This window comes from Symphalangus syndactylus, chromosome 6 (assembly GCF_028878055.3).
Source record: "Symphalangus syndactylus isolate Jambi chromosome 6, NHGRI_mSymSyn1-v2.1_pri, whole genome shotgun sequence".
Classification (NCBI taxonomy): domain Eukaryota; kingdom Metazoa; phylum Chordata; class Mammalia; order Primates; family Hylobatidae; genus Symphalangus; species Symphalangus syndactylus.
The window spans coordinates 134,115,452-134,134,380 of record NC_072428.2 but is presented as its reverse complement, the minus strand read 5'-3'; the positions used below and the strand labels follow the sequence as shown (position 1 = coordinate 134,134,380).

At 43.6% G+C, this 18,929-nt stretch overlaps 1 long non-coding RNA gene across 3 annotated transcripts; it reads left to right on the top strand.

Annotated features, from left to right (window-relative positions):
- Window positions 1–56: 56 nt before the first annotated feature.
- Window positions 57–18,033, top strand: LOC134737054 (uncharacterized). 3 transcript variants are annotated; one of them, XR_010121615.1, is made up of 5 exons: window positions 131–202; window positions 1,154–1,878; window positions 4,101–4,226; window positions 4,522–4,628; window positions 15,377–18,033. It is a non-coding gene; the product is annotated as an uncharacterized lncRNA (long non-coding RNA). The 3 variants fall into 3 exon arrangements; XR_010121614.1 differs by lacking the exon at window positions 1,154–1,878 and having other exon boundaries at window positions 57–202; XR_010121616.1 differs by lacking the exon at window positions 1,154–1,878 and having other exon boundaries at window positions 165–370.
- The last annotated feature ends 896 nt before the right edge of the window (window positions 18,034–18,929 follow it).

Here is an 18,929-nt window from a genome sequence, read left to right as displayed (position 1 = left end):
CTAGGAAGTTTCAGGTGAGGAAACAGGGACACACCTTCCCGGAGGAGGGGCAGGGCCCCTCCGCGCGCGAGCCCCATTGGTGTGAAAGAAGCTCTCGCGTCAGAGCTGGGAAGTGCCGGGCCGGCGGGGAGGGGAGCCCGGGCGCACGGGCCAGGCCGCGGGCTGTCCCAGGGAGCCCCGAGGGCGCGGTGCGCGGGCGCAGGTCGGGCGCAGGCGGGGTGACCCGGGGAAGGGGCGCGCATAGAGACAGAGGGAGCCAGTCGGGCCCCGCGGTGTCCTCGGACGCCTCCGAAATCTCCCTGCGTGTTTGTTTCTTCGGAGCTTCACCGGAGCCTGACTCTGGACCCGGCCTGTCTGCCTGCTTCAGTCTGTATGTGTTTGTCTTTTGCCTTGGCCGTGCCTCTGGAAGTCTGACATCCGTGGTTGTACATGTGTCTTTATCTTCAGGCCTCAGTGGTTTTTTGTTTGTTCGTTGTTGTTGTTGTTGTTTTTCTAAGACGTAGTCTCGCCTTGTTGCCCAGGCTGGAGTGCAATGGCACGATCTCGGCTCACTGCAACCTCCGTCTGCGGGTTCAAGAGATTCTCCTGCCTCAGCCTCCCGAGTAGCTGGGATTACAGATCCGCGCCACCATGCCCGGCTAATTTTTGTGTTTTTTAGTAGAGGCCGGGTTTCGCCATGTTGGCCAGGCTGGTCTGGAAACTCCTGACCTCAGGTGATGCGCCCGCCTCGGCCTCCCAAAGTGCTGGGATTACAGGCGTGAGCCACCGCGCCCGGCCAAGGCCTCAGTGTTAATTTCTCTTCCGTGATGTCTCCTCCTATAGAATAAAAAGTGTCTTCTTCTCCTCCTCCGCCCCCTTCTTCCTTTCTCTCTCTCTCTCTCTCTCCCTCTCTCTTCCCCCTCTCCCTGTCCCTCTCCCTCTGCCTCTGCCTCTCCCCTCTTCCTTCTCCTACTTAGGGCCTAGAAGTGTGCCTCTCTGAAAGGACATGCCCGTGTCCTTCTGTACTCCCGAGTTTATTTTAGAATGAGTGCATATCTCAGGGTGTATGTTCCTTCTAGGGCCTGTGTGTGTGTGTGTGCGTGTGTGTATTTAAATCGCTAAGCCCATGTTTGTGTGTTTTCTTATGCCTGTATTTTTTTTTTTATTCTTTCAGGGAAACGTTGTGTTCTGTTAGTCTTGGAGGCCAAGGCTGCGTGGGTTTATCTCTGTGCCCCTCTAGTGACTTCAAAGAATGCCAAAAGTCTCTGAGTGTACGTGTGTGCACACACAGACACACACAAAGTAGGAATCCTTTACCTGGGGGACAGAGATTTCTGTTATTTTTGGTTGAATCTGACCACCCCCCAAAGCCATTCACTACTCCAGGGGTTTCCATGGTGACATAAGTCAGGTGAAATATTAATGGACTCCTTGCCTATTTTGCTCTTAGGAATGCCATAGTCTACAGCCCAAACAGCTTGGCTAGACCATTTCCAGATCACTGTGCCCACTAGCTGTTGCCAATGATTCTGGTTGAACGTGTTCACTAGTTCTTTTGAGGTGGCTGTAGAATAGAATGTAATTAAGGAAGTATAGCCTCTTCTGTAATAGAGTCCTGAACAGCTTTATGTTCAAAGAGTGTGCTACTTCTGCCGTGTTACTCTGAAGGATTAACTCTTAAACAGTTCAGCAGTTTTCAGCCTACTCTAAGCTGCCATGGAGTATATGGGAAACAATAGGAAAAATTGGGATTAAGACTCAAAAATCTGGATTAAGAAGGGCAGGCCTTGCATGTGTCCTAGGCTCAGCAAAGGGGTAAGAACTGGGAGTACAGAAAGGCAAAAAGTTCGGACTGGGACTGGCTCTACTTCTAGGCTGGAATACAAAACTCATTCCCAGGTATGGAGGGTCTTTGATTTATAACGAGTGAGCAAAGTGTGTAAACTTCTGATCTAGGGCAGAAGCTGTTGACCTCTGGGCCGGGGGTGGTGGCTCACACTTGTAATCCCAGCACGTTGGGAGGCCTTGGCTGGTGGATCACCTGAGGTCAGGAATTTGAGGCCAGCCTAGCCAAACATGGCGAAACCCCTTCTCTACTGAAAATACAAAAATTAGCTGGGCGTGGTGGTGGGCATCTGTATTCCCAGCTACTTGGGAGGCTGAGGCAGGAGAATTACTTGAACCCAGGAGGCAGAGGTTGCAGTGAGCTGAGATTGCACCACTGCACTCCAGCCTGGTTGACAGAGCAAGACTCTGTCTAAAAAAAAGAAAAAAAAAATTGTTGACCTCTGGCATATTTCAGGCTGCCTACTGGGGGTGGGCAATGGGGTCAGAGGTGCCAGAACTGCCTCCTGAACCAGCCTGGCTATCTATTCTTTCTGCTTCCCTCCAGCTTCAGTTGGTTCTCCTTGATTACAGTGCTCTCTTTCTCTCTCTTCTGATCAACTCGACCTCCTTTTGTTCTGCCAGCTCTGACTTGTCAGCATATTTTGGTTTTTGAAGTCACAACCCTGGATTCTTGTGCGCTTGTCCAGAGAGTTAGCACACAAGGCTTTTCCTGACTTTTCAACTAGTAGGAAAGTTACCACCGACCATTTAGGGAGTTTGCTCTTCCCATCAAGTGTGTTCCTGTCTGCAGGGTGTATTTGCATGTGGAGGTCACTCTAGGTCTCCCAGGTATTCTTCCTTTCACTTTGCAGAGTATGGTTCTCAGCATTTTATTTATTTATTTATTTTTTCATTTCTTACTGCTTGGTCTTGGTGACTGGGTTTCTTAATCAGGCCTGTCATCCCATCCTGAGATTTTGATATTTTATTTGGGCCTATATTTCCTCTATAAAGGCCTTGAGAGGAGAGAGAATGATGCAATGGAAAGAGAATGAGATTTAGATTCAGACAGGGTAAATTTGAATCCTGCATTCCATTTACTTAATGTAAAATCTTGGGCATATTCACCTTCCTGTGCTTTCTCTGAATCTTCCTACATTTCATTTCCCTAATGTCTTAAATGGGGATAATAATATGTAATAATACCTACATCACTGGATTGTTGTGGTGATTCAATAATGTAATATATAGAAATCACCTTAGTATAAGTACCCGATGTGTAAAGGTGGTCAAGATGGGTTAGTTTCCTTTCCTAGCAGCTCCTGTCAGTGATGCATGTGGAATGAATACATTTATAAGAACAAAGTGATAGGGGCTGGGAACAGTAAATAGATTCAAAATAAAGCTATTTTAAAATGAAAGCTGTATTAGACGAGGCTGAATAAAAATAGCTTCTGCAACTTGGGACTACTTTAATTGACAATAATGCCTTTAAGATCGAGTTATGGGGCTTGGGGAGAGGCAGGGAACGATCCTGTGTAGTTCTAGGTATCAGGACTAAAGGAATGACAATGACCTTTTTTGAAGCAGGAACTCATCAGCGTTGTCCCTGGGGCTGTCATTGTCCTGACTAGATACTGTCATGGTGCCACCATCCCACATGACTGGCTGCATTGTTCCCACGTGGTGAACTCTTTCTGACTCTCAGCTGGTCCAGTGCTAGTTCTTGGAACACTCCTAAGGCCTTTCTGCCTCTGCTTTTTGCCTGATCCTGTGACCCAACATTGAACCTTTGGAACTGATTTTGAACTCAGTTCTTCTCTTTTTTTTTTTGAGATGGAGTCTCGCTCTGTCGCCAGGCTGGAGTGCAGTGGCATGATCTCGGCTCATGGCGACCTCTGCCTCCTGGGTTCAAGCGGTTCTCCTGTCTCAGCCTCCTGAGTAGCTGGGATGACAGGCATGTGCTGCCACACCCGGCTAATTTTTGTATTTTTAGTAGAGATGGGGTTTCACCATATTGGTCAGGCTGATCTCGAACTCCTGACCTCATGATCTGCCTGCCTCGGCCTCCCAAAGTGCTGGGATTATAGGCATGAGCCATCGTGCCTGGCCCCAGTTCTTCTGTTAATGGGGGTGACTGTGGTCTCTCCATTCGTCTCTGTTGAAGCCAGGCTGACTTGGCCGCCATGGTTCTTAGCTATCCTCTTCTATTCTGGTATTTTATTTTATTGTATTTTATTTTATTTTACTTTATTATTTTATTTTACTTTACTTTACTTTATTTTATTTTTCAGAGATGGAGTCTTGCTCTGTCCAGCCCAGGCTGGAGTGCAGTGGCACGATCTAGGCTCACTGCAACCTCCGCCTCCTGGGTTCAAGTGATTCTCCTGCCTCAGCCTCCCCAGTAGCTGGGATTACAGGTGCGTACCACCACGCCTGGCTAATTTTGTGTTTTTAGTAGAGATGGGGTTTCACTATGTTGGCCAGGCTCGTCTCAAACTATTGACCCCACGTGATTGGGATTACAGGCGTGAGCCACCACACCCGGCCTATCCTATTCTATTCTGATGAGTATAGTTTTATTTTCTATCCTTGGCTTCCCCTTATTTATTTTCTCAACCTTTGCACATTGATTGGCATGAGCCTAAATTTAGTGCCATTCAAGGCATACATACTAATTGTCTCATTCATTTTTTCTTCTATTCGTTTATTCAGTATGCATTCTTAGAAACCAGATATACAAAGACAAGATCTCTGCTTTCAAGAAGCTCTCAGTCTGATTGAGGAGAGGAACAGGTAGCAAATAACGACAGCAGAGTGTGGTAAGTGTTATGTTGAGATGGACACAAAGTACAATGGAAGCATAAAGGAGAGAGTAGGTGGCACTGCTTGGGGAATCAGAGAAGCCTGAATGGATAAGGTGGATTATATATATATTTTTCTTTTTGAGATAGGGTCTCACTGTGTCACCTAGGCAGGAGTGTAGTGGCGCGATCACGGCTCACCATAGCCTCAAACTCCTGGGCTTAGGTGATCCTCCCACCTCAGCCTCCTGGGGCTGGGACTATAGACATGTACCACCATACACACCTGGCTAATTTTTGGTATATTTTTGTAAAGACAGAGTTTTGTCATGTTACCCAGGCTGATCTTGAACTCCTTGACTCAAGCAGTTCACTCACCACGGCCTCCCAAAGTGGTGGGATTACAGGCGTGAGCCAGCGTGCCCAGCTAAGGTGAGATTTGAGTTGACTTGTCTTTTAAAAATATTCTGTTACTGGCCGGCATGGTGGCTCACGCCTTTAATCCCAGCATTTTGGGAGGCCGAGACGGGTGGATCATGAGGCCAGGAGATTGAGACCATCCTGGCTAACATGGGGAAACCCCATCTCTACTAAAAGTACAAAAAAAATTAGCTGGGCTTGGGAGACTGAGGCAGGAGAATGGCTTGAACCTGGGAGGCAGAGCTTGCAGTGAGCCGAGATCGCACCACTGCACTCCAGCCTGGGCTACAGAGCGAGAATCTGTCTCAAAAAAAAAATTCTGTTAACCTGGTATAGAGGAGGATATAGGAAAAGCATACCAATAGCAGAAGTGAAATATGCAAAAATACAAGCCTGAGTGCCCTCTGTTCAGGGATGTGCAAATAATGTGGGTTTAACATGAGATGTGGTGAAGAAATGACAGAGAATGAAGTTGGAAGGGTAGTCGGGCAGCCAAATCATGAAAGGCCTTGTAGGCCATTCCTGCTACTGAGTTTGGACTTTATCCTTCTGGGGATAGGCCTCCTTGGAAGGGTTTCTTGCAAGGTCATGATGAGATCAGATTATAAGGTTAGATTTTAAAAAAAAAAAGCTCTGGGGGCAGTTTAGAGAATGGACTGGTATGGGTAGTGAAGTGGAGAGGCAAGGAAGGCAATCAGATAGCTGTTGTAACAATTAGATGGATATTGTAGTCATGTAGGTAAGAAAAGAAGACACCTTGAATGAATGCAGGGGCAATGGGAAAATAAGACAGGGAATGGATTTTAGTATTGTGCTGTTTTCTGAAGATAAAATGATTAAGTCAGATTTTAAGAATTGACTGTTGGAGGTGAATACAACGATGTGCTCTCTGAGTACTTTCTCTGTTTGTGAGAGGACTCCTCGAGGAGTTCTGCTCTTGATTTTGCGGGGGCTGCCTCTAGAGCTTTGTGTTTTATTCACAGAAAGAAGCTTAACTATTAATACTTTGCTACTTGCTTTGAACTTGCATTTCACAGCCTGGCCCTTTTATCCTCATTGTTGCTACCTTGCTTTCAAGATGTAGAGGCCTACTGGCCAGATAGACACATGAAAGAGCCTTGCCTAGGAGTTTAGTCACAGCTGTCATCATTTGTGTCCTGGAGCCGTGGGCTTCAGCTTGCCTCGTTTAGTCGGCACTACCTATTTTTCTTTTTTTTTAGTCAGTAGTGGTAAGAGTGGTAAGATGGGTGGTTCTGGGAAGGGTTACTGAGGAAATGGTCTGTTTTGCTTGTAAAAGGAATGTTTCTATTAACTCAGACATTTAGAAATTCACTTATTCTCAGAGATATTAAGTCATGGGTGTAGGAAAAGGATAGGAGTTTAAGAAAGAAAGAGACCACCTCGACCTGAGTGAATGAATGAATTGTGAATTTTTAATAATTCACAATTGTGTGTACTTGTGAATTATTAATAATGTATATAACAACTAAGTGTGCAGAGGGTCTCAAAGTATAGTTTGTTGATGTGAGGGTGATCTGGCTGTGACATCTGCCACACCATAGATCAAAGTGTAGTTTGTGGTACACCTGCATTGGAGTCTCCAATTCACTTTGTGAGTCATTCTTTTTTTTGAGACGGAGTCTTACTCTGTTGCCCAGGCTGGAGTGCAGTGGCACGATCTTGGCTCACAGCAACCTCTGCCTCCCACGTTCAGGCAATTCTCTGCCTCAGCCTCATAAGTAGCTGGGGTTGCAAGCACCCGCCACCACGCCTGGCTAATTTTTTTGTATTTTTAGTAGAGATGGGGTTTCACCATACTGGCTAGGCTGGTCTTGAACTCCTGACCTCGTGAACCACCTGCCTCAGCCTCCCACGGGTCATTCTTAAGCACAGTAAAGCTTAGGACTCAGGGTGTTCCAGCTTGTATAGAAGGAAGAAGTACAGTGGACTGCAATGCCTGCTTTAAGGATATTAGGGAAACAAGAAAAGAAACTTCTGTGCCAGGCCACTGGGTATAAAGTTTTATGACCCGAGGATGGAAGGAAATTAGAAACAGGGATTGTAAGGCCAACAGGGAGAAAAGCAGAGCAAGTATTCAACAATTTCTTTAGACAGTACGTGTAATCAGTTGTAGTTTAACACTGGACATGCATGTGTGATGTAATTTTTGAAGTTATGAAAGTGTAAGCAATCTTTTGTTCCGAGTTTACCCCTGGATGCTGTGGGCAATGAGGGATGGGCCTGGTGCAATGAAGAAGTAAATTGCTGCACAGCATGGTGCCTCAGGCCTGGAGCTCTTCACATCCTTTAGAGCTGAATTAAGAGATGCTGTGTTAGCTCGAGCAAAGGTCACTAGGAGTCTTTGGGTTAAATTTTTTTTTTTTAATCCACAAATTCTTGTAGTTCATTGAACTTTAAGAGGAGGAAAGCCCAACTTGGGGTCAATAAATGGTATAGTAAATACTTTTTCGAGTTCTAAAATGGACTATCATTTTAAAGAGTTGATTAGCAAAGTTGAAAATACCTGATGTTCTCCATGGTTCGTATCTGTGGGAGATGTTTGGTGGAATGGTCGGGAGGGAGAGAGGGAAAGAGTGCCATTGCCTTAAAAAAAAGAACAGCCCTGGCCGGGTGTGGTGGGTCATGCCTGTAATCCCAGCACTTTGGGAGGCCGAGGTGGGTGGATCACCTGAGGTCCGGAGTTCAAGAGCAGCCTGGCCAACATGGCGAAAGCCCGCCTCTACTAAAAAAAAATACAAAAATTAGCCAGGCGCAGTGGCTTGCACCTGTAATCCCAGCTACTCAGGAGGCTGAGACAGGAGAATCGTTTGAACCCGGGAGGTGGAGATTGCAGTGAGCTGAGATTGCACCACTGCACTCCAGCCTGGGCAACAAAGCAAGACACCATCTCAAAAAAAAAAAAAAAAAAAAAAGAACAGCCTCTTACCAGCTCTGCTGGGTTCTAAAAGATGAATAGGTTGCCTACCCTGATGTCAAGGAGCTCACAGTGTAATGGATGTGACAGATGAACAACAATGTTGAAGTGCAGTGCACTTTATGCTAGAGGTGCCATGGGAGTTTGGAGGAGGAAAAGATTATCTTGTCGGTGAGTTTATAAACCAATGCCAAAGTGATGATGCCTCTGTGTGATGCTAATAGGTCAGCAGTTACACTATCACTCTTCCTAAGTCTCTAGACTAGAGGCTCATATTTCTCGAATTTCCTATACAAAGACATTTTTAACTTGAGTGCATATATCATAGAAAAATATGTATGCTTCCAAATCTCATTCATTTGAGCATCTCCAAAACGTCTGGTACATAATATCTGAGAATGCCCAGGTCCTCCTGGAGGCTGGTTATAGCTATGGTGAGGTGTTGCAGTCATGAAGAGGGAGTGGGTCCTTGCCTGCCTGCCCTACAGTGAGCAATCCCTGGAAGCGCTGTTATTCAGGTTGTCTTGCTTTTTGTCTTTTGAAATGTTTGGATTTGGGATGTTTTGGAATTTTCCCCATCCAAAATTTTTGGAAGATAGGGATGGGGATGGGAATGATCACTGTTCCTTATTTTTTTGTTTTTTTTTGAGACAGGGTCTTGCTTTGTTGCCTAGACTGGAGTGCGGTGGTGCTATCATGGCTTACTGCAGTCTCTACCTCCCAGGCTCAAGCGATCCTCCCACCTCAGCCTCCTGAGTAGCTGGGACTACAGGTACACACCACCATGCCTGGCTAATTTTTGTATTGTTTTGTAGAGATGAGGGTCCCACTTTGTTGCCCAGGCTGGTCTGAAACTCCTGGGATCAAGTGATCCACCTGCCTCAGCCTCCCAAAGTGCTGGCAGGATTACAGGCGTGAGCCACTGCGCTTAGCCAGTTCCTGTTCTTTCGAGATGGAGTCTCGCTCTGTCGCCCAGGCTGGAGTGCAGTGGTATGATCTAGGCTCACTGCAAGCTCTGCCTGCCAGGTTCATGCCATTCTCCTGCCTCAGCCTCCCGAGTAGCTGGGACTACAGGTGCCCGCCACCATGCCCGGCTAATTTTTTGTATTTTTAGTAGAGATGGGGTTTCACCATGTTGGCCAGGATAGTCTTGATCTCCTGACTTGTGATCCATCCTCCTCGGCCTCCCAAAGTGCTGGGATTACAGGCGTGAGCCACCGCGCCCGGCCCAATTCCTGTTCTTAAGGAGACTATAACCAGTAAAGTTCATTTAGTGGAGTTCTGGCTCTACTGTAATTATTACCAGAAAGAGGTTCTGATCCCAACCCCAAGGGAGTGTTCATGGGCCTTGCACAAGAACGAATTTGGGGCAAGTCCGTAAAGGGAAAGCAAGTTTATTAAGAAAGCAAAGGAATAAAAGAATGGGCTGTTCGACTGAGTATACTTACAGTTATTTCTTCATTATATGCTAAACAAGGGGTGGATTATTCATGCGTGTTCCAAGAAAGGGACAGGCAGTTCCCAGAACTGAGGGTTCCTGTCCACTTTAGACCGTATAGGGTCTAAAGTCCAGACATTGCCTGGCATTTTTAAGCTGTCATGGCACTGATGGGAGTGTCTTTTCGCACACTAATGAATTATAAGTAGCATATAATGAGCAGTAAGGATGACCAGAGAGGTCACTTTCATCACTATTTTGGATTTGGTGGGTTTTGGCTGGTGTCTTTACTGTATCTTGTTTTATCAGAAAGGTCCTTGTGACTTGTATCTTGTGCCGACCCCCCATCTCATCCTGTGACTAAGAACGCCTAACCTCCTGGGAATGTAGCCCCGTAGGTCTCAGCTTTATTTTACCAAGTCCCTATTTATGATGGAGTCACTGTGGTTCGAACACTTCTGACACAGTGGCTCCCAAACCTGGCAAATCGGCAAAATTTCCTTAAAATCCATCCATCTATCTATCTATGAGACAGGGTCTTGCTATCTCGCTTAGGCTGGAGTGCAGTGGTGTGATCATAGCTCACTGCAGCCTTGAACTCCTGGGCTCAAGCCATCCTCTCACCTCAGCCTCCCTGGTAGCTGGGACTACAGGTGCACACCACCATGTACAGCTCATTTTTAATTTTTTTGTAGAGATGGGGTCTCACTACTCTCTATTTTCCCAAACTGACTTTGAACTCCTGGCCTCAAGGGATCCTCCTCCCTCAGCTTCCTTGGGTGCAGGGGTTGCAAGCATGAGCCACTGTGCCTGACTGTTGTTTGTTTTTAAGATGATTATGATCAGGATGAGAAGCCAGGTTTAGGAATCCTGATAGAAAAGCAGTGGTTCTTTAGCAGAGGCTTCTATCATAATCGTCTGATCAGCATCCTGAATTTGCCATTGCCCTAAACCCATGGAGTTTTAATTCTGTAGGTTTGGGGTCAAACAGAACTATTTGAAAATAGCTCCTTGCTGATTTGGATGCCTAATAATAGTGGAAACTCTCTGACCCACAGCAGTGATTTTTAAACATCTTTCATCCTACCTTCTGTCAATAAAAAAATTTTGAGCAGGCATTTCCCCAATATATGCATGTTTTATTTATTTATAAATTGTATATGTGTACTTCTGTATGATATGCAAACACAGATGTTTTAAAATAATAAGGTAAAAATAAATGTCATTGAAAGTTCTAATATTTTTATCTCGTTCCCCCAGTGAATACACTGAGGATCTCATTGTGTAGAACATTGAAAGAACAGGGCCAGTGGTTCCATAATTGACCCCAACTCTTATTTAGATGCTACTGCCTTGGGTAGCTGTCTGAAACAGAATCACCTGTTCCCACCCCAACCAAAGCACTCCTACTCCATTCCTTAATTTATGCAATCATTCAACACATGTATAGGTTTAGCAGACCTAATCCTCAAATCCCAAATCCAAAATGCTCCAAATTGTGAAATATGATACTCAAAGGAAGTGTTCATTGGAACATTCGACATTTGGGATTTTTGGATTTGGGACGCTCAACTGGTTAAGTACCTGCAGGTATTCCCAAATCCAAAGAAATCCAAAAACCAAAACACTTCTGGTCCCAAGCATTTCAGATAAGGGATACTCAACCCATATTGTGCAAAGCGTTGAATGAGGGGCTAGGGATGTAGTTGTGCACGTGGTCTTTGATCTCAAGGACCTAGGTTTTGCCCACATAAACATTAAACAAATGATTACTTAATATTAAATTACTATAATAAGTTTGATGGATGCTAAAAAGTGTGAACTCAAAAGTACCTGAGACAAGTCTCAAAAGAAAGTTTAGAAAGTTTATTTTGCCAAAGTTAAGGATGTACCCATGACAGGGTTTCAGGAGGTTCTGATGACATGTGCCCAAAGTGGTCAGGGTACAGCCTTGCTTTTATACATTTTGGGGAGCCATAATACATCAATCAATACATGTAAGATTTGCATTGGTTCAGTCTGGAAGGGTGGGACAATTTGAGGGTAGGGGTAGGAGGCCTTGCAGGTCATAGGTAGATTTATAAATTTTCTGATTAGTAACTGGTCAAAATAATTATTATCAATAGAAAGGAATGTCTGGGATATGTTAAGGGGCTGTGGAGACCAAGGTTGTTTTCTTTTTTAATATATATATATTTATTATACTTTAAGTTCTAGGGTACATGTGCACAACGTGCAGGTTTGTTACATATGTATACATGTGCCGTGTTGGTGTGCTGAACCCATTAACTTGTCATTTACATTAGGTATATCTCCTAATGCTATCCCTCCTCTCTCCTCCCACCCACAACAGGCCCCGGTGTGTGATGTTCCCCTTCCTGTGTCCAAGTGTTCTCATTGTTCAATTCCCACCTCTGAGTGAGAACATGCAGTGTTTGGTTTTTTATCCTTGAGATAGTTTGCTGAGAGTGATGGTTTCCAGCTTCATCCATGTCCCTACAAAGGACATGAACTTATCCTTTTTTATGGCTGCATAGTATTCCATGGTGTATATGTGCCACATTTTCTTAATCCAGTCTATCATTGTTGGACATTTGGGTTGGTTATCTAGAATTAGAAATATCATTTGACCCAGCCATCCCATTACTGGGTATATACCCAAAGGAACATAAATCGTGCTGCTATAAAGACACATGCACACATATGTTTATTGCGGCACTACTCACAATAGCAGAGACCAAGGTTTTATCATGTACATGAAGCTTCCAAGTAGCAGGTTTCAGAGAGAATAGATGGTAAATGTTTCTTATCAGACCTTAGGTCTGTGTTGATGTTAATGCCGGTCGGTTTTTCCTGAATTCCAAAAAAGAGGAGGGCATAAGGAGGCGTGTCTGACCCCCACTTCCATCATGGCCTGAAACAGTTTCTCAGCTTAACTTTGGAATGCCCTTGGCCTAGAGAAGGGGTCCTTTCAGATGGTTGGGAGGCCTTAGAATTTTATTTTTGATTTCTGAAAGTATATATATATATGGCCCGAGAATGACCTCTTCTGGAGGGTTTGAGAAATTTGTAATTTGGAGGCAGGAATGTCATTGAAGGAAAGCTAGAGAATTTCAGATCTGGAGGACAGAGGTGGAAATACCATAGTAAAAGATGAAACTGAAGATATGAGCAGAGACTAGGGATCACGTGGGCCTAGTAGACCATATTAAGGAATTTGATCTTTATTTTGAGGGCAAGGTAATCCATTGGAGGATCTAAGGGAGAGTGACAGGGCCAGATTTTCATCTCAAAAATGTCACTTGAAGGTGCAGCAAGTTGTATCAATTCTTTCCCTTCTTTTTCTTTTTGAGATAGGGTTTCATTCTGTCACCCAGACTGGAGTGCAGTGATGTGATCCTGGCTGACGTGATCATGGCTCACTGCTGCCTCAACCTCCTGGGCTAAAGCCATCCTTCCACCTCGGCCTCCCAAATAGCTGGGACTACAGGCATGCACCACCACACCTGGCTCATTTTTAAATTTTTTGTAGACATGGGGTCTCACTATGTTGCACATGCTGCTGTCAAACTCCAGGGCTCAAGTGATCCTCCCACCTCAGCCTCCCAAGGTGCAGGGATTGTAGGTATGAGCCACTGCACACAGCCTGTTTTCTCCTTTCTTATCTTTTGCTTGTATTTAGAAACCTTTGCTTTTATAGTTGCCCTCAGATTACGCTCCCCTTTTCCCTACTTTCTATAAACTCTTACAAGTCCTCCAAGATCCATCTCTGTTGTCACCTTCTTGGTGAAGCCTTTTCTTATTCTGTCCTCTAAACATCCACACCCTTTAGAGCTAATGTATTTTATGTATATAATTTTTAATATATATGGTATATGTGCTGCTGAAGTGAGCACTAGAGCTAATCTCTATAAAGGCACTTTGCAGGTTTTATTGCAATGTCACTATTTTGGTAAATTGGGGGAAGGCAGATGCAGAAAATAGAATTACTTGAAATCATCATGGCACAGTATCATTTGGTTTCTTTGGTTTGTTCAAGCTCCTCCCTTATTTCACTTATTGCTTTCTTATTATAACGAATTCTGCACTGTTTGTATGTGTTTTTAATTTACATAAATGCTGTCTTTTATTGACTTTACATTTTTTACTTATTAGAATTAGGACAAGTTTTAAACATCTACTCATTTTCCTTTGTGTATCTGTAGTCTTTTGCTTCTAACCAGTGCTTGCTGTTCCACAGTCTGAATTCATCATATTTTACCTATTCTCACTTTCAGTGGTGGCCACCCAAATCCTTTCACCTTCCCTGTATCACAAACAATGCTGTAATGAGCAGCCTTGTATACATCCTTTACGGACCTGTGTGAGAATTTCTCTGGGATGTGAACATCCAGGATTGGGATTCTGGGGTTGGAAAGCGATGGTGTGCTTATTTAACCAGATCCTGGCTATTGTTCCCTAGAATGGCTGCACTGACTGTGTATTGATCACAGTGCAGGAGTCTCTGTAGCCCCATGTCCCCACCAACACTGGGCATGTTTTGTTCAACTGAGTAGATTCAAAGCGGTATTTCACTGCTGTTTAATTTTCATTTCTCTGGTTACTAGTGGGTTGAGGATCTCAGTAAATTTGTTAGCATGTTATTATTCATATTGCCTATCATGCCTTTGTCTACTTTTCTGTTGAGTTACTCTCATTTTCTTGTTGCCTTGCAAAACTTTCTTGTATCCTTGCAAAACTTTCTTGTTGCCTTGCAAAAGCTGAGGTGGAAGGATGGCTTGAGCCAAGGAGGTTGAGGCTGCCGTGAGCCAGGATCATGTCACTGTACTCCAGCCTGGGTGACAGAATGAGACCCCATCTCAAAAAGAAAAAGAAAAAGAAGAGAAAGAGTAGATACAATTTGCTGCACCCTTAGGTGATCTTTTTGAGATGTAAATCTGGCCCTGTCACTTGTATAATCTCAATGTTAGTTATCTGTAAGTTTTAGATATTGAAAATATTGTCTCCTAGTAATCTGAACAGAAATGTGTAACAATTTTGCCACACATTAATTCTTCTATATTATCTTAAAAGCTTTATTTTCCATCCTGAGTCTATTTTTTAGTCTAATGATATTGAGTAGATACTTAATTATGTCAGTCTATTATGTCAGTTTTTAAACTCCAATTTTCATCTTTCCTTGATTTATGCTACCAACTTTATTATGTATTACATTCTTATAAGTAGATGAGTCTGTTTCTGATGCTTGCTCTCTGTTCTGTTCTACTTGTCCATTTAAATGTTCTTGCTCAAAATTGTTTCTATGGCAGTGGCTTTGTAGTACATCTATGGATTTGGTTGGGACACTCCCTCCCCTACTTCTACTTTTCTCCTCTTTCTCAACATTTATTTAGTTATTTGTGGACCTTTATTTTTCCATGTAGATTATAGAGGTTTTCAGAGATCCTTAGAAAACCCGACTGAAATCTTACTTGAGGTTAATTTGGGGGAGAATTGAGATTTTATGATAATAAACCACCCTTCCCAAAAGTATAGACTGTCTCCCTAATTATTCTTCTCATATTATTTGTTTTTAAACTAATTTAAAACTTTTTCTTTATATTTTTTATTAAGTAAGGTTATCAATATTTTATAGATACTTTTTGTATCTCCCAGAATTCCCACGTGTTATGGGAGGGACCCACAGGGAGGTAATTGAATCTGAAATGCTCTTCCTATCTTTCTCTGCTTATTTATCAATCCTCTACTAATTCTTTTCAATGATTGATTCAATGATGAATTTCCATGCTATTCTTATGATAGTGAATTAAGTCTCGAGATCTGATGGGTTTATCAGGGGTTTGCACTTTTGCTTTTCTCTCATTTTCTCTTGCCACTGCCATGTAAGAAGTGCCTTTTGCCTCCCACCATGATTCTGAGGCCTCCCCAGCCATGTGCAACTGTAAGTCCAATTAAACCTCTTTTTCTTCCCAGTCTCAGATATGTCTTTTTATCAGCAGTATGAAAACTAATACAGTATATTGGTACCAGTGGAGTGGGGCGCTGATGAAAAGATACCCGAAAATGTGGAAGCGACTTTGGAACTGGGTAACAGGCAGAGGTTGAAACAGTTTGGAGGGCTCAGAAGAAGACCAGAAAATGTGGGAAAGTTTGGAACTTCCTAAAGACTTGTTGAATGGCTTTGACAAAAATGCTGATACTGATATGGACAATAAGGTCCAGGCTGAGGTGGTTTCAGATAGAGATGAGGAACTTGTAGGGAACTGGAGCAAAGATGACTGTTGTTATGTTTTAGCAAAGAGACTGATGGCATTTTGCCCCTGCCATAGAGATTTGTGGAACTTTGAACTTGAGAGAGATGATTTAGGGTATCTGGCAGAAGAAATTTCTAAGCAGCAAAGCATTCAAGAGGTGATTTGGGTGCTGTTAAAAGCATTTCATTTTAAAAGGGAAACAGCATAAAAGTTTGGAAAATTTGCAGCCAGTTGATGCAGCAGAAGAGAGAAACCTGTTTTTTGAGGAGAAATTCAAGCTGGCTGCAGAAATTTGCATAAGTTACAGGGAGCTGAATGTTAATCTCCAAGACAATGGGGAAAATGTCTCCAGAACATGTCATAGGTCTTCATGGCAGCCCCTCCCATCACAGACCCTGAAGACTAGGAGGAAAAAATGGTTTTGTGGGCCAGGCCCAGGGTCCCCATGCTGTGTGCAGCCTAGGGACTTGGTGCCCTGCATCCCAGCTGCTCCAGCCATTGCTAAAAGGGGCCAAGGTACAGCTCTGCCCATGGTTTCAGAGGGTGCAAGCCCCAAACTGTGGCAGCTTCCATGTGGTGTTGAGCCTGCAGGTGCATGGAAGTCAAGAATTGGGGTTTGGGAACCTCCACCTAGATTTCAGAAGATGTATGGAATCGCCTGGATGCCCAGGCAAAAGTTTGCTGCAGGGGCAGGGCCCTCATGGAGAACCTCTGCTAGCACAATGTGAAGGGAAATGTGGGGTCAGAGCCTCCACACAGAATCCCTACTGGGGCACCGCCTAGTGGAGCTGTGCGAAGAGGGCCACCGTCCTCCAGATCCCAGAATGGTAGATCCACCAACAGCTTGTACCGTGCACCTGGAAAAGTGGGAGACCCTCAATGCCAGCCCATGAAAGCAGCTAGGAGGTGGGGCTATACCCTGCGAAGCCACAGGGGCAGAGCTGCCCAAGACTATGGGAACCTACCTCTTGCATCAGTGTGACCTGGACGTGAGACATGGAGTCAGAGGAGATCATTTTGGAACGTTGTAATTTGACTGCCCCGCTGGATTTTGGACTTGCACGGGGCCTGTAATGCCTTTCTTTTGGGCAGTTTCTCCCATTTGGAATGGCTGTATTTACCCAATACCTGTACCCCCGTTGTATGTAGGAAGTAACTAGCTTGCTTTTGATTTTACAGGATCATGGGTGGAAGGTACTTGCCTTGTCTCAGATGAGACTTTGAACTATGGACTTTTGGGTTAATGCTGAGATGAGTTAAGACTTTGGGGAACTGTTTGGAAGGCATGACTGGTTTTGAAATGTGAGAACATGAGATTTGGAGGGGCCAGGAGCAGAATGATATGGTTTGGCTGTGCCCCCACCCAAATCTCAACTTGAATTGTTATCGCCCAGAATTCCCAGGTGCTGTGGGAGGGACCCAGGGGGTGGTAATTGAATCATGGGGGCTGGCCTTTTCCATGCTATTCTTGTTATAGTGAATAAGTCTCAGGAGATCTGATGGGTTTATCAGGGGTTTCTGCTTTTGCTTCTCTCTCATTTTCTCTTGCCGCTGCCATATAAGAAGTGCCTTTTGCCTCCCACCATGATTCTGAGGCCTCCCCAGCCATGTGCAACTGTGAAGTTCAATTAAACCTCTTTTTCTCCCCAGTCTCGGGTATGTCTTTATCAGCAGTGTGAAAATGGACTAGTACGATCACCCTCTTCTTTGTTCTCCTTTCTATTTCATCTCTAATTTTTCTGGCATTTGGGGGGTATTATACATTGCAAAAGTTGGGGACTCACTAATTCCACTACTCACTGCATATCAAGGTAATCTGTCAGGGGTTTGGTTTTTATATAGGAAACAAATGAGTCCCCAGAACATACAAGTTAAGATTATTCAATCAAGGGAGGCAGTCATTACCCTTTAACCTCTGAAAGAAAACTGCAGGTAGGCATCAAACTAACCCTGAGATAGGAGAGAGTAGAAATTCCCACACCCAGTGAATTATAGGACATTAGGTAATTATTGGTGGGAAGTATATTTGGGTGGGGAACTGAATTTCAACTGACTTTTATCCTTGAAGATGGTGCTTCTATTTTCTCAAGTTAGAAGGTTATGAAAATTGCATCTGAACAACAAGTTGTATTAGTATAAGTTCTAGAAGAAACTGAGAAAGCAAGGCTAGTCTGAGGAAAATTTATATTGCTCACATTTCCCTTCTGAATTGGAGAATAGAATTGAATAGCAAAATTGTAACCTACCTTTCAAAGATGTATTGTATAGTAAAGTATATTTTGTGAATTTTTATACCTTCTATTCTTATTTTTCTATTGCCCTATTTTAAAATCTATCTTGAATTTATTTTATTAAATGTATATGTCTCTGTGTATATATTTATGAGTAATATTGTACTCTTTTCGGTATCAGATGATAACCCAACACACACAAAGATATACTGACACATACAAAGATGTTTATACTGCCTCTTATATCGGTCAGAAGAGAGAGGGTTCCAAGAATTCCTGTGATGAGGGCTTAAAGCCAGATATTTTTGTTATCATTTTATACATATATATTTTATTTTTTTTCTATTTGGGAGAAGCTAGAAAACACACATTACATTTTTTTTTTGTATCTTATCTGTTTTAGGCTAAAATCTACTGCTATTCAAATAATAAGTTGTATCTTTGTGTATTCTGATAGACATAATAAGTAAGTTGTATAAGTAAGTAAGTTATAAGTATGTATAAGTAGGTAAGTTGTATCTTTGTGTACTCTTCTTCTGATAGACATAGTAATATAAGACAAACCCAATAACAGCATGCTGTTTATTTTGAACACAGAAATGTCCTTAGTTCCGCCTAACTCTGTCCTTCCTTTTTGCTGATGGAAAGTCGTTGGCCTCATCCCTCATCTCACGTCCTTGATGCCTATTTCTCGAGGTGTTCCATCCACTGTCAAAGTCCCCAGTCAGTGATTGTTCTTAGGTATGAGTATTCTTTTCCATCCTAATCCATATTATCCCACTCATCTTCCAAAAGGCAGCCTCTACTCCTAGAGCAGCGCAACAGTTTTCCTCCTCTACTCTTGATGGTGAGCCCAGAGTACCCTGTTGTCTCTGTGGCTCTAGGCTTCCACTTACCCTGCCCTTACCTCTGTGGCAGTGGAGAGGATATGGTAGCAAAAGAGAGCAGGAGTGATCCACCATGTCCAGTCATCCTAGGGGATTGGTTCCAAGGACCCTTCCCACCCCCCACAGATACCATAATCCCCAGATGCTCAAGTCT